This window comes from Camelus ferus, chromosome 2 (assembly GCF_009834535.1).
Source record: "Camelus ferus isolate YT-003-E chromosome 2, BCGSAC_Cfer_1.0, whole genome shotgun sequence".
Classification (NCBI taxonomy): Eukaryota; Metazoa; Chordata; class Mammalia; order Artiodactyla; family Camelidae; genus Camelus; species Camelus ferus.
Genome location: NC_045697.1, coordinates 7638195 through 7652125, shown reverse-complemented (window position 1 = coordinate 7652125; position 13931 = coordinate 7638195).

Below are 13931 nucleotides of genomic sequence, written 5' to 3'. Positions count from 1 at the left end.
GCCACATGTGACTGTTTCTCAGCAGTGATCGCTGATCGGGGCTTAGTTTGAAAGGCAGATTTTCTTTCCAGGCTTGTAACTCTCTTCATAGCTACCTCCATTAAGCAGGGATGACACTATATTTATAATTGTCTTTTTACATATTTATCTGTCTCTTTGGACTGCAGGCTTCTCAGGGGCAGGACCCTACCTGTGACTTAATTCATCTGAGAATACACACCAACTAATAGCAGAGCCAGCAGAAGCCAATGGCTCAGTTAGAGAGAAGAAGGGAAGGAGAGACTGATTTTTGCAGGAGATATAACTTTAGGGGAAACACTCAGAACTGAGGGATGCAGGCCTCAAGACTCTCAATGAGTTGACTGAAACCCCTCTTAGAACCCCTCATACTTTACACAGGACTTCAATGACTCAGGCCTGGCTGGGGGCCCTGGCTCCACAGTCAAACTTGCCTTGAGTAAGTCATATCATACCTTTAATTAGTATCTATTGGTAAATTGATTTCCTTATTCATGTTTTACTCTAGAGGAGGAGTTTGAAGATTAATTAATTAGCGTACGTGAAGTGCTTTGATTAAGGAAACTGCCATTAGCTGAAGATAATGGCACTGAAGTCTCATCAGTTGCTACTTGGGAATGATCCAATCACTCCTTTCTTAAAACATTACTGACAATTGCTCCAGTGTTCTCCAGAAAATCCTATATCATGGAACACTTTTCCAGAATAATTAAGTTTATGATCCTAAAAGTCTGACTCTAGTCATTAATATGTCTTATAATTCATCTCAGTCATTCCTTAAATGGACCTACACAAGGTTAGAGCTAATGGTGTTTGAGATCCCTTCCCTACAGAGCCAGGAACTGAGGCTCAGGGAGATTAATTAAATGGTCCAAGTGAAATATTTCTTTAACAGCAGAATCAGGACATAAATTAGAATATTTCTTGAAAACAAGAGCAAAAGTTCCCCCCCTTAAATATCATTCTGTACCCTACTATTAAAGATGAAGAAATGGTTACCTAAAGTGGTGTGATTCAAGGTCGTATCTCTCATTAGTGGCCGATGTGGTCTTTGTATTTTATGATGAAAGAAATGAGTTTTTGCTAAGAAACAAGGCTTCAGAAACAGTAACATTTACAACATAGTGCTTTACAAAATATTTTTACTTATATTATCACATTTAATTTTTTAAGCTTCTTGCAAGATAATAATTACCATTACCTCTACTACCATGATGCAGTACACCTTAAACCGGTGGTTAAGTGTGGCTCTGTATATATAGTCATACCATGGACTATTATTCAACTAAGAAAAAGGAATGATGTTCTGGTACATGCTACAATGTGGACAAAACATGAAAATGTTATATTAACTGAAGTAGACCAGACATAAAAGATGGATATTGTATGATTGCACTTATAAGAAATATCTAGAATGAGCGAATTCATGGAGATGGAAAGTATATTTCAGGTTATCATGGGTTGGGGGAAAAGAAATGGTGACATTGTTTAATGGGTATGGATTTTCTGTTTGGGTGATGAGAGCTTTCTGGAAATAGATAGTGATAATGGTTTCACCACATTACTAAAAGTAATAATGGCTTGTAGAGATGTTATTATTAATAAGTTGAGGAAGCCTAGATTTAATATTCTCCAATTTGGATCATAAATTCCTGGCAAAGTCTGAACTCAGTCTTAAGTCCTTTTACCCTCAATGTCTGCATTCTTTATTTTATTTTTTAAACCACACTTTTGGAGTTCAAATCAGAAAACTTCTATAAATTATATAAATTGAATAATGTTATCTTTCTCTTTTCCAATAAAGTCATAATTACTTTTCTGTTAAAATATGTGTTGAGATAAGGTTTAAACTCTGAGAGACAGATACATAGAAATACGATGGGAAATGAAGTCCTATGGAATAGAAATTCTGTAGATGTAATGTTTAATAGTAGTGCAATATGTATGTCTTCAATTTCAAAACTTCAATTTTCTCTTTTTTGAAATATGTGAATCGGAAGTTCAGATGATTTTTTTCATTTCAATCTTGTTAAAAAATTGTGCATTTGAGTCTATAATGCTTTCCTGTGTGTGTGCATGTGTATATATGTATTAGATCATAGCAGATATTAAGTGGTAGTTATGACAGATAATTCTGGGTTCTGTGTTATAAGTCATCAAAATGTACTCCCTCTTTGCAGAAAGTACATAAGTGTAGATTGGAAAATGGATGGAAACCAAAATGAATTTGGTCCAATAGTCCTACCACAATGTAAAACTAAAGTATTGGGTGTAGGTCAGACGGGAGTTTAAATCCTGAATTTTAATCTGTATAAACTTGGGAAATTCATTAGGCGTCTGAGTGTTACCTTCAAAACCTGCAATTTGGGAAGAGGAATGTCTAATTCATCGTTTTATTATGAGATTTTGTTTATAAAGACAATTTAGATATAGTGCCTGCCACAGAGCTTATGCTCAATAAGCAGCTATTATGTTTATTACCCTAGTTGAGCCCAAAACATGTCTACTGATCTACTTTGATTACCTGCCCAGGTTTATCCTTTGATTCTTACATGCTATCAAGTTAGATTGGATTTTGATTTTTAATCTCTTGTTTAGTGTTGTGTTGATTTCACTTCTCATCTCTGAGGGTTAAACCTAAATTGAGTTTAAGAAAATTCCATTTACAACAGCATACTAAAGACTAAAATGCTTAGGAATAAATGTCGTCAGGCAGGCAAAATTGTTGTACACCAGAAACTATAAAACACTGATGAAAAAAGAATACATGAATAAAATGGAAAGATATCATGTGTGCACTTGTTAGAAGACTTAATACTGTTAAAATGGCCATACTACCCAAAGAATCAATGCTGTCCTCATGAAAACATCACTTTTTTTTACAGAAACACCAAAAACTAATTCTAAAATTCATACGAAAACACAAAAGACTCAGAATAGCCAAAGTGATTTTGAGAAAGCAGTGTAAAGCTAGAGGTATAATACTTTCCAATTTCAAAACATATTACAAAGCTACAGGAAACTAAAACAATATAGTACTGGAATAAAGACAAACCTATAGACCAATGGAACAGAACAGAGTCCAGAATTAAACCCATGCATAGGGCATACCTAGAAAACTGACCTTCGACAAGGATGCCAATAATTTACAATGAGGAGAAGATAATGTTTTCAACAAGAAGTGTTGGGAAAACTGGATATTCACATGCAAAAGAATGAAATTGGGGCCCTATCTTACCATACACAAAAATAAACTCTAAATGGACTAAACACTTACACATTAGACCTGAAGCTGTAAAATTCTTTAAAAAAAAAAGTCATTAGAGGAAAACCTTCTTAACATCAGTCTTGGCAACAATTTCTTGGATATGACACCAAAAGCACAATCAACAAAAGCAAAGTTAGACAAGTGGGATTATATCCAACTAAAAAGCTTCTGCACAGCAAAGGAAGCAACCTGCAGAAGAAAAAGCAATCTAAAGACTGGGAGAAAACATTTGCAAACTATATATCTGAAAAAGGGCTGATTTCCAAAATGTAAAAGAATGCCTACAACTTAATGGCAATAAAACAAAACACAACACAACAACAAATAACAACTAAAAATGGGTAAAGGACTTGAACAACTTTTTTTCCAAATAAGATATACTAATAGATAGCAGGTGTATAAAACAATGCTCGACATCGTTAATTATCAGGGAAATTAAGATCAAAACTATGGTGAGATACCTCCTCAAATCTGTTAGGATTACTATTATTTAAAAAATCAAAGATAACAGGTGTGGAGAACTGCATATGTCATTTTTGTACATTGTACACTCCTGGCACTTTTGTCGAAGGTTGGTTTATTGTATATGCTATACGTGTGGGTTTAATTCTGGGCTGTCTGTTATGTTCTGTTGGTCTATGGGTTTGTCTTTATTCCAGTACTTTATTGTTTTAGTAACTGTGGCTTTGTAATACGTTTTGAAATTGGAAAGTATTATACCTCTAGCTTTACACTGCTTTCTCAAAATCACTTTAGCCCTACGCTAGGGCTGGTGTAATTGAAGCCCTTATTCTGTTAATGGGAATGTAATTTGGTGCAAAGACTGTGGGAAACAGTATGGAGGTACCTCAAAAATGTAAAAAAGAACAGCCATGTGATCAGCAATACCATTTCTGAGTATATATATACAAAAGTTGAAATCAGGATAATGAGGCAATTATCTGCTCTCCCACGTTTATTGTAGCATTATTTACAATAGATAACACGGAAACAACTCAAGTGTCCATTGATGGATGAATGGATAAAGATAATGCGATACATACATATAATGGAATATTGTTCAGCCAAGAGAAATACGGAAATCCTGCAGTGTGTGATAACATGGATGAACCTTGAGGATATCGTGCTAACTGAAATAAGCTGGTTACAGATGGACGAATACTACATGATTCCACTTATATGAGGAATCTAAAATAGACAAACCCATAGAAGCAGTGAAAACAATAGTTTGGGGTTGGTAGGTGGGGAAAATGGGGAGTTGCTTAATGGATACAAAGTTTTGGCTTTGCTAGATGGATAAGTTCTAACAACTTTCTGACAATATATTGCCTGAAGTTAACAATACAGTACTTTGCACTTCAAAATTTGTTTACAGGTTAGATCTCATGTTAAGCATTCTTACCACACAAAATAAAAACAAAAACAAAAGGACACAAAGAAACTTTGGGAGGTTTTATATATATAACCTTAATTGTGTGATGGTATTGTAGATGTTTGTATATGTCCAAATTCAGAAAATTGTACACATTAAATATATGTAGTTTTCTGTGTATCTGTTATACCCCAATAAAGTTGTTAAAAACTAAATGGAGTTAAATATATTCATTTTAAACTCACATGTATCCAAGTCAAATTCTCATGGTTTGAGAGGGTAAATTGATTTTTTTTATACTACCTTGAGTGCTTTGACATCAGGACAAAATCTGGCTCTAAGTGTAGAATAATCTTACAGTGCCACAGTGTTCTCATTGTATAGCTTTTCAAGCTAGAAAGAATTTTCCAGATTAACCCATGCCCCTCCTTTGAGAAAATAAGCATGCCCATTAGAAGGTTCCTGTTATTTTTACAAGGAAATGTTATAAATGGCTTCTTACATAGAACACCCTCTGCGATGAGACCTCTATCAACAGCAGTGGGAGAAGTGAGAGGAATGGGATGAGGTCCCCACTCTCAAGGCTCCCACAGATGAGCAGGACAACAGGACCGATGGCCCATAGCAGCACTCACCAAAGAAAGTCACACTCTCCAGCTCCCCCCTGCTCCTTGATCAGTTCCGCAGCAATCACAGAAGCCATGACCGGCATTCGGGCGGGCTTTAACAACCAACATATTGCTTCTTCATGCAATGTCTTTTTCTCCTAATAATTGTCCACTGAGCAGCAGAGGAATTAGCATGCCCATTTCTGAGATTCATAGAATTTATTTAATGTTCTCAGAGTCACAGGCTAATAAGTGATTGAGCTGCGATGGATGCTGGATAATCAGATTCAAGTTGTAACATCTACTGAATATATTCCCTTGTAATATCTATAGCCAGCCACCCATGGCCATTCTCTATATCCGGTACCTCATTCTGTGTTCCTCAGGCGAGATGCTTAATTGGAAAAGACACTATGTATACACACACACACACACACATGCATTCAGTCTGAAAGAGTTTAGTTCTCTTTATAGTAGATGAGTTTTAACGGAACAGGCAATGCCTTAAGAGAAAAGAAATCTGGATTTCTATACAGGTAAATGACAGAGGTAGTACGAAAGGGAGACTTTCTGGCTATTCTTTGATTCCTCTTAACTTGTGAACCATCTAGTTGATTTTCACCTATGCACCTGTGATTGTCACTGTTACTAACATTAAGATGAGGCTTTCTGTGAGAAGAGTGACTTCTACCTCGGTGTGGAGGCAGAGGATGCTGTGATACATACAGAACACTGAGACCACAAAACAGAACACCGAGAATGTGCAGAGACCACATACATCCAAAATTTTTCTTGACTTCATCCCTTGGAACCATAATATTCAGGCATTAAAATCATTGTGCATGCCCCAGCAGGGGGAGAAGCTCCAACTCCAATCATCTTTCTGTTTGTGCAAGCAGACTAATTTTGTTTTCAGCCTAGAATCATATTATCTTTCAAGGTATGAAATTCCTCCAGAAATACCTTAGAAGCTCCCAGTGGATTAAAGTTTGGAACTGCTGTTAGGTTCAAAGGGGTGGCTTCAGGGCAACTTGCATGCATTCATCTCAATGTGCACCACACCATTAAATATTTCTTTCAATATTTTTCATCAGTAAATTCAAAAAGAAACATTCAAGGTTATGAATCAGCTAAATCCTGTCTGCACTTTCGTCCTGGTGGTGATTAAACATTTATCTTCTGGGGAGATACTGCTACCGTTCATCTAGAGGGTGCCGATTACATCAAACCATGTTCATTCCAGATAAATCTAACTAGAAATGAAATGTACTCTTTTCATCTGCCTTTTTCTACATTGCTGTGTTTGCCTTCCTTCTCTGGTTACCTTGTATTTCTTTCTGTATATTTGTCACATTGGTGGTAACAATCATGCAAAGTATTCTTTCTTCATGTGTATTTGGGATGGCTGGTTTTCTTTAGTGCTTCTTTATTGTTTTAAGTTTTCTCCTAATTTATTTTGCTAATTGTCTTGAGAAACCAAATAATAGAATTCAAGTCCGGTTGTGACTGGAGTGTTAGAGAAATAGAATTTCATTCTACAGGCGCAACTATTAGTCATAGGCTTAATGATTGGAAAATTAATGATGGTGATAATATTCACACAGTAACATTTATAAAGCAATCTACACTTTTGTGTATATTATCATGTTTATTTCTGTTATGGTAGGAAGAACAGATGGTATTATATAATTTGAGAGATTTGATGTTTTATAAATGAAGAGTTTAAATTATATGTGAAAAGAGGAGACTGAAAGCATGGAGATGCTGTTTGAGGTTACACAGGTAGGAAACTGTCAAGCCGAATCTTCACCCACATCTTTGTGATTTTTAGATTGTGTAATCCTTCTAGCATGTTTTGTTGTTTTACCTCTACATAAAGAAGTCTCTTTTTAAAGGAAGGTGTAAGACAGTATTACCTACTGCTTAGCAGTAAGGCACTTTTTGTTTCTTGGTGTTTATGCAATGGCTGGCCATTTTCCAAAGGTGTTAGGACATTCTACAAAGTAAGCTAGCACTAGAAGGCCATTTATTTTTCCTGTCATAATATTTGGCAATAGGAAAGAGTGAGCATTTTTGCGGTTTTTTTCCTTTTTTTTCTATCTATTTGATACAATAGATTCTGTTCTCACAACGTTTGCCCCAGACCTGGTTTATAATTGTGTTTTCTGCACTTTGTTCTAGGCACACCTCAAATTCGGGTAAAGGTGACCTTGGGCATATTTCCTAAACATAGTTATTCATGCTGTTTATGTGAGTAGGGCCTAAATTCTAGAACTACCCCCCAAAGCCCAACTTGGAGAAAGTGAGGTTCTGGACAATCCGCATTGACTGGTCCATGTACCTATAATAAAGAAAAATAAAGTAACGAAGTTGTACGCAGGCAATGAGAGGACTTTTATTCATTTCTAAGGCTTCTATAAACATGATGTATGACTTTACAGTGCAAGGCATTTCAAAACCAACTGCTAATTTACATGAGTCTTTTATTATTTATTGGATTTTTTTTCTTTGACTTTATTTGATCTTTGCACTTTGTTCTACTCATTATAAGAACTGAAGTCCTCTGTCTTTTTCCTTCTGAGTAAACATCATAAATAATTCAAAACATCTCAATGCCAGGGAGGCATATTCGGGAAAAACAAAGTGGTGTCCCTTTCTGTTTTGTTCGCTCTTTAGGTTATAGAGGTGAGCAGTCCAAGAGGAAAGAGTTAGTTTGTTTGTTTGTTTGTTTGTTTTTGCTTATTTTTTATTGAGTTATGGGAAAGAGTTTTTAAATTAGTAAGATTTTATGCACACCACAATGCTTTTCTCCCCCCATTTACATGGTGAAAATAAAGCCATAAAACCAATGAACTAACAAAATACATTAAACAAGAGAGCTACAGGAGACATAGTAATGAATGAATTAAATAGCACCATAGACAAGAATTAAATATGATTGCAACTGAATCCATTTACAAGGATGAGCTCAAACTGACATTTTTCAAAGTCAGGAGTCAAAAATAAAAATGTTTTATAGGAAACACTATAAATCCAACACTGCATTTTCCTGTAAATCGTTCACACCTTCATTCATTACTGTAAAATAGTTATGGAATGTGAATCTATGTCAAGTAATGCGTCAGCATCAGGAGTTCAGAATAAAAGAACATGATTCCCACCGTTAAAGATTTTACTGCTAATGATAAGAGTAACTTTGTGTGCAAGTAACAGAACTGGGTAAGGACTGCAAGAGATATGCAAATAAACGTCTCTATGAAACTAGAAACAAGAAAAAGCCCATTTCATTATGGGGACTGGGGAAGATTTTCTGGAGAAGGCATTTCAGTAGAGTGTGGAAGAATGAAGACAGGTGCATCGAGGAGACAGACACGTTTCTGGTCCTTCCTTGGAGCATCACTGGCCTGGCATGCCAGAGCCAAGGCTGTGAGCTGTGCTTGACAAGCGAATGTATTTACAAAGATGACAGATGTTGGGGAAGGCAACTGTAAAGTATGTAAATCGTGCCAAATTAGCTGGAGACCCACGGTCATACCCACGGTCAGGCTTAATAAAAGTGCTCACAAATAGACTTTAGATCAAGACAAAAGGTAGGCTTTGCAATATTTAGAATCTGAGAGCAAAGATGATTTGTCATTAACATGACAAAGCTTCTGCGTATTGCTTGCTGGCTGTGAAATGACCAGGTACGATGGCCTTGTTTAAGGACATATTCACATGGGATAGATAATACTTTAGAAATGCAAAGCATTCTAATTAATTTCCAGTAATGTGCCTGTTACTGTGGTCGGTGTGTGTACATGCATGAGGGCTCCCTGTTGCCACCTGCATTCATCTCTTGAAGCTCTTGCCTCTCCTTACCCTTTATTGTATTCTGCAAGAATGACTTCAAAACAGCTTCCTTCATCTATTGTTGGGAAGTACAGCAGGGAAAAAAAAGATAAAAGCCTTGATATTTGAACTCTATGGCCCTTGCCCTAGAACATTTCAGTGTCTGTCATGAGAAAGGCTGAAATTTAGTTAAAACAAATATTTACCAGGGGTCTAATCTTTGATATACAGAGAGGTATGGTCACACCACGATGGGGAAATTAGATGGTCTTTGTCCTCTGGAAGTTCATCACAGACTGGCCAGGGGTTGACCCCCAAGAAAATGAAGAGGAGAGGGTAGACCCAGAGGCAGATGAGAAGCAAAAAGGTCATCAAGGTTGAGAATTAATAAGAACTCACAAGCATATTAGCTACAAAACCTGGAGTTGAAGTGCTGTGTGATTTGTGAGTCTGAAATCGTGTTTTCACACATATGATCTTTTATTGCTGTCTCGTTTAAAGACTCAGGGATGCATCGATGAATACCTTTGCATATGTAAATGGAGCTCTCTTCCTTTATCCATATAGTTATTTTGTCACTCAATAGTTTAAGCGAATGATTACCAAGCTTCAGCAATAAGCCAGAATGGGTTCTGTGTGTGTGGGTAATATGGTGGAGTCAGGTTCTACGCTACGGAATTATAATTATGGAGAATACAAATACTGAAACGGGGGTACCAGTGAGATGTGCATTATGAAAAGGAAATGCTGTATGGTAAGGAATGCAGGATAGCATTTTAGATGGTTATAATCTAGTCTGACACTGGGAACTTAGTGATTTTCCTTAACTCTGCCAAAATAATGATGTATACTGCAGAGAAACTTCACACTGAACATCTTGGCTTTGTAGAGAAAGGGCTTCAAGTACTTCATTAGTTTAAAACTATCCACATTTTGGTACATTTCCAGTCCCATATTTTGCTTCTTAATTACCACTATTTAAATGGCCTTTCAAGATCGGCTGTAAATTAAAATTGATCCACGGTCAGCAATCTCCGACAGTTGGCAGCAGGCTATTGATACAGATGAAATTCCAGTTGTGTCGTGTCTTTCTGAGAAGACAAAAATGTAATGAAATGAGCCGACTCTGCAGCTTGGCACAAAAGGCGAAATGTGATTTTCTCCAGTGGGAGAACTTAAATATAAATAACTAGCTACGTTTGGAAAATGCAAATCCATGTATATGAAAAAAGAACCCGAGTTTATATCTTTATACCCATCATGAATGCTTGTGTAATCTTTTTCTTTAACTATAAAGCAGTGCTCCTTTTGAAATAAGGCTGAAGTGTAACGTTGACAAGAAAATACACTTTAGAGTTAGAGCTGAACTGAATTCTTGCTTTGTATTTGATTAGGGGAAAAAAATAACCACTTCAAGCCTCAGTTTACCCATCTATAAAATGTCAAGTTAATAGCTTCTTATAGTTATGATAGTTAAATAAGAGAATACAGAGGGCACCAACAGAATATCCAGTCCAGTGCCTGGCACATGGAAAAGGAACAGCAAGGGAGATAATTACATTGTACATGAAGGAAGCTAAAGCCAGATGTGTTCACTCTCAGATGCTCTCCTTCAGCCTCAGACTTTGCTGACAGCTGAGCTGAAGTGGCTAAATATTGCCCAGAAGCACCTTATCACCACATGCACAAACAAGTCACATACGTACATGTACACATGCACGTGCGCACGCACACACACACACACACACGCATATAAGCAAAAGTTTAAGTGCAACCAGAACTTTGACCTCTATTCTTGGGGCCCATTCATGAAGGGTGTATAAAACCTCAGGATAATTCTACAGAGGGTCAAAGGGGACGTCTACCACCTCTTCCAAAGTTGAGGCAAGAAGTGGTATCTTAATAACTTAAGGTTCACAATTTTAATTCCTAGTTTAGAACTCACATTAGATACGATCACAGCTGCTGTGGAAAATCCCAGAAAAGACCTGTTGGACCGGATATGTTAGGGATTTGGTTGTGAGAAATCAACTTAGGTTATCTTAAGTAGGAAGAGAATTTACTGGAAAGAAATGGGAACTCACGAAACTGTTGGGAGACTGGAGAATAAGATTTAGAGAATGTGGACAATAATCAAGGTGTCTCCATGTGGAGGAGCAGATACCACAGACAAGGCCATATCACAGGAGCAATCTGGGCTGCACCAACGTTGCTACAGGCACTTGCGCGAGTCTCACCTCCTGACCACTGCCCCGCCCCCCTTAATACTTTTGTCAAGACTCACAATCCAAATAATTAGCTGTGATTATGACTGGGTAGAAAGAGGAAACCTCGTTCCTGGGCTTCCATAATGAGAGGCACTAGTGAAGAGATGCTATCAGTAGTTGTTTTGCACCAAATCTACACACAGCATTTTCCCAAAGGGCGTGGGAACTTAAAGAACAAACAAACCAAACAAACAAAATTTTATATGTATTGGTGATAGTAAGTCATTGTTATGGACTGAATGTCTGTGTGCTCCTGAAGTTCACATATTGAAGCTTAACCCCGCCTCCTACAAGGTGATGGTGGTATTTGGACGTAGGGTCTTTGGGAGGTAATTAGGGTTAGATGAGATAGGAGGGTGGAGTCACTAGGATGAGATCAGTGGCGTGTACAGTCATGTTGAAGTCAGTCCCTTGCGAAGATCCACATTATCTTTTCCCAAAATGATCTTACTTACAACACAGAAAGATCTTCCAAGCTCTGTTCCCTGTATCCAAGCAGTTACCAAGTCCCCTCAGTTCTGCTCACTGTATTCTCTCTTCTCCATCTCCACTGCCATCACCTTGCTTAGATTTATAGCTCCTGAAATATCTCATCTTCCACAATATCTTCTTTATCAGTTCTCTTGTCCTCTACCATCAACTATCTACAAATCAAAATAAATTAATCCTTCATACACACACCATACTTACTTTTCTCACAGGCAAACACAGTTCTCTTTAGCCAAAAACACTTCAGAATTTTTTTTCTCTATTACCGACTAGATATGACTCACCTTCTACATCCTCACCTCCTTATTGGCACAACAATGACCTTGAACCATGAGTCCTCACTCAGGCCATGGTTTCACACATTTGTAATTTTTGAAGATGCTGATTACTCTGGCTGGGATATCTGACCCCATTTTGACACCTAGACACTTCATATTCTTTTTTTTTTTTTTAATTTAGTACTTAAGATGCGTCACTTCCTGCAGGAAACTTTTCTAAACATCTATTTAGACAAAGTAAAATGTGTTCTCTTTTTTTTCCCCCATCTCTGTAACATCATTTATCTTGTAGTGGAATTGCTTATGCCCCCCATTGCATTACTTTCTGATTTCTTTAAAACTTTGGCGAATATCACTTCATCTATGTAGCTCGGACCCGGAGAATAGTGTGCATCCTTAAATATCTGTTGGATACTTGAATAAACAATAAACTGCACCATGGTACCTCCTCATTATCTGTGTTTTTGTCCTCCTGTTTGTTTTAGGTTGATTCCATATATTAAGGTTAAAACTATGTATTATCTATTCTATGTCATGTAAAGACATTACTTTTCCCTTTTTTTTTTTTTTTTAAGATTTCTTGCAAACATCAAGGGATGTATTTATTACTATCCCACAGCTAAGAAAATGGTGAATGGAAAAAAAAACTTCTATTAGTTTAGAAGACTCCAAACACTAAGTGGTCTCAGAAATGACAATAAAACAACTTCTATAATTACAGGGCTTCATTTAAAAAATCTTTTCAGAACCACTATCACCATTTTATTAATTCATCAGGAAATATCTATTAAGTGCCTCCTGTATGCTAGGCATCGTGCTGGTAATGGAGGGTAAAGTAATGTGGGGGAAAGACACGCCTCCTGTCTACATGGAAACTTCTGTTCCCTTTAGAAACCAACAATAACATAACCAAGCAAAAAAGGAGAGCTTAAAACATAGGTACAGGGTTCTACAAGGTTCTATCTGCATAAAGTTTTTTTAACCAAAAATTAATTATAAATAGCATTTCCAGGAAAATTAAGAAGGAGATCGGCTCAGTGCCTATATGCAATAGATTATGCATGTTTACCAATTCACAGCCACCCTCTGCTGGTCATACGATCAGTGTCCACAATTAATACAGACGGGCCTGGACCATGAGGACACAAAGGTTAAGTAAAATGTCTCATGACCCACAGGGCATCAGCGATGGCACCAAGGCACAGAATTAGTGCCGCCTGGCTGGAGTCAGATCCCTTTGTTTTATGAATGAGAAAGCGGAGGTGGAGATAAATTAGCTAACGTGTCCCCGAGGTGCACATGTTGAGCGATGGGTCTGGGAAGCCAGGCCGTCTCATTCCATCTCTTGTACTTGCCCTGTTGCCTCATCCTGACGCTCTGCTCTCCTTAGCCTCTCACAGCTTGCTGGGTATCTAGGGAGGTGACATGCTTACATTCACTGGCCAAACTAATTAATTAATTCAGCCAATACTTGTTGAAAAGCAGCTACTGCTTTCCAGACGTTGCTTTAATCACTGGGGATACTGCGGTAAACTACACAAAGCCTCTGCCCTCATGGTGTTTACCTGTAAAGGGGGGAAAGAGACAAACCATTCAGAACACTCAGTGCACCAGCTCATACCCGCCCAGGCCAATCCTGAAGCCCAGGCTCCTTTGGTACCTACGCCTCCATTTTAGAATTTGTTCAGCATAACAGCTAGGCTGTGTCCTGGGTTTTGCTACTGAATTAAGTCGTTATGGACCCTGCAAGGCCAGAGCTGGCTCAAGGCGTTCTTCCTCAGGAGAGATTTTATTTTAAAG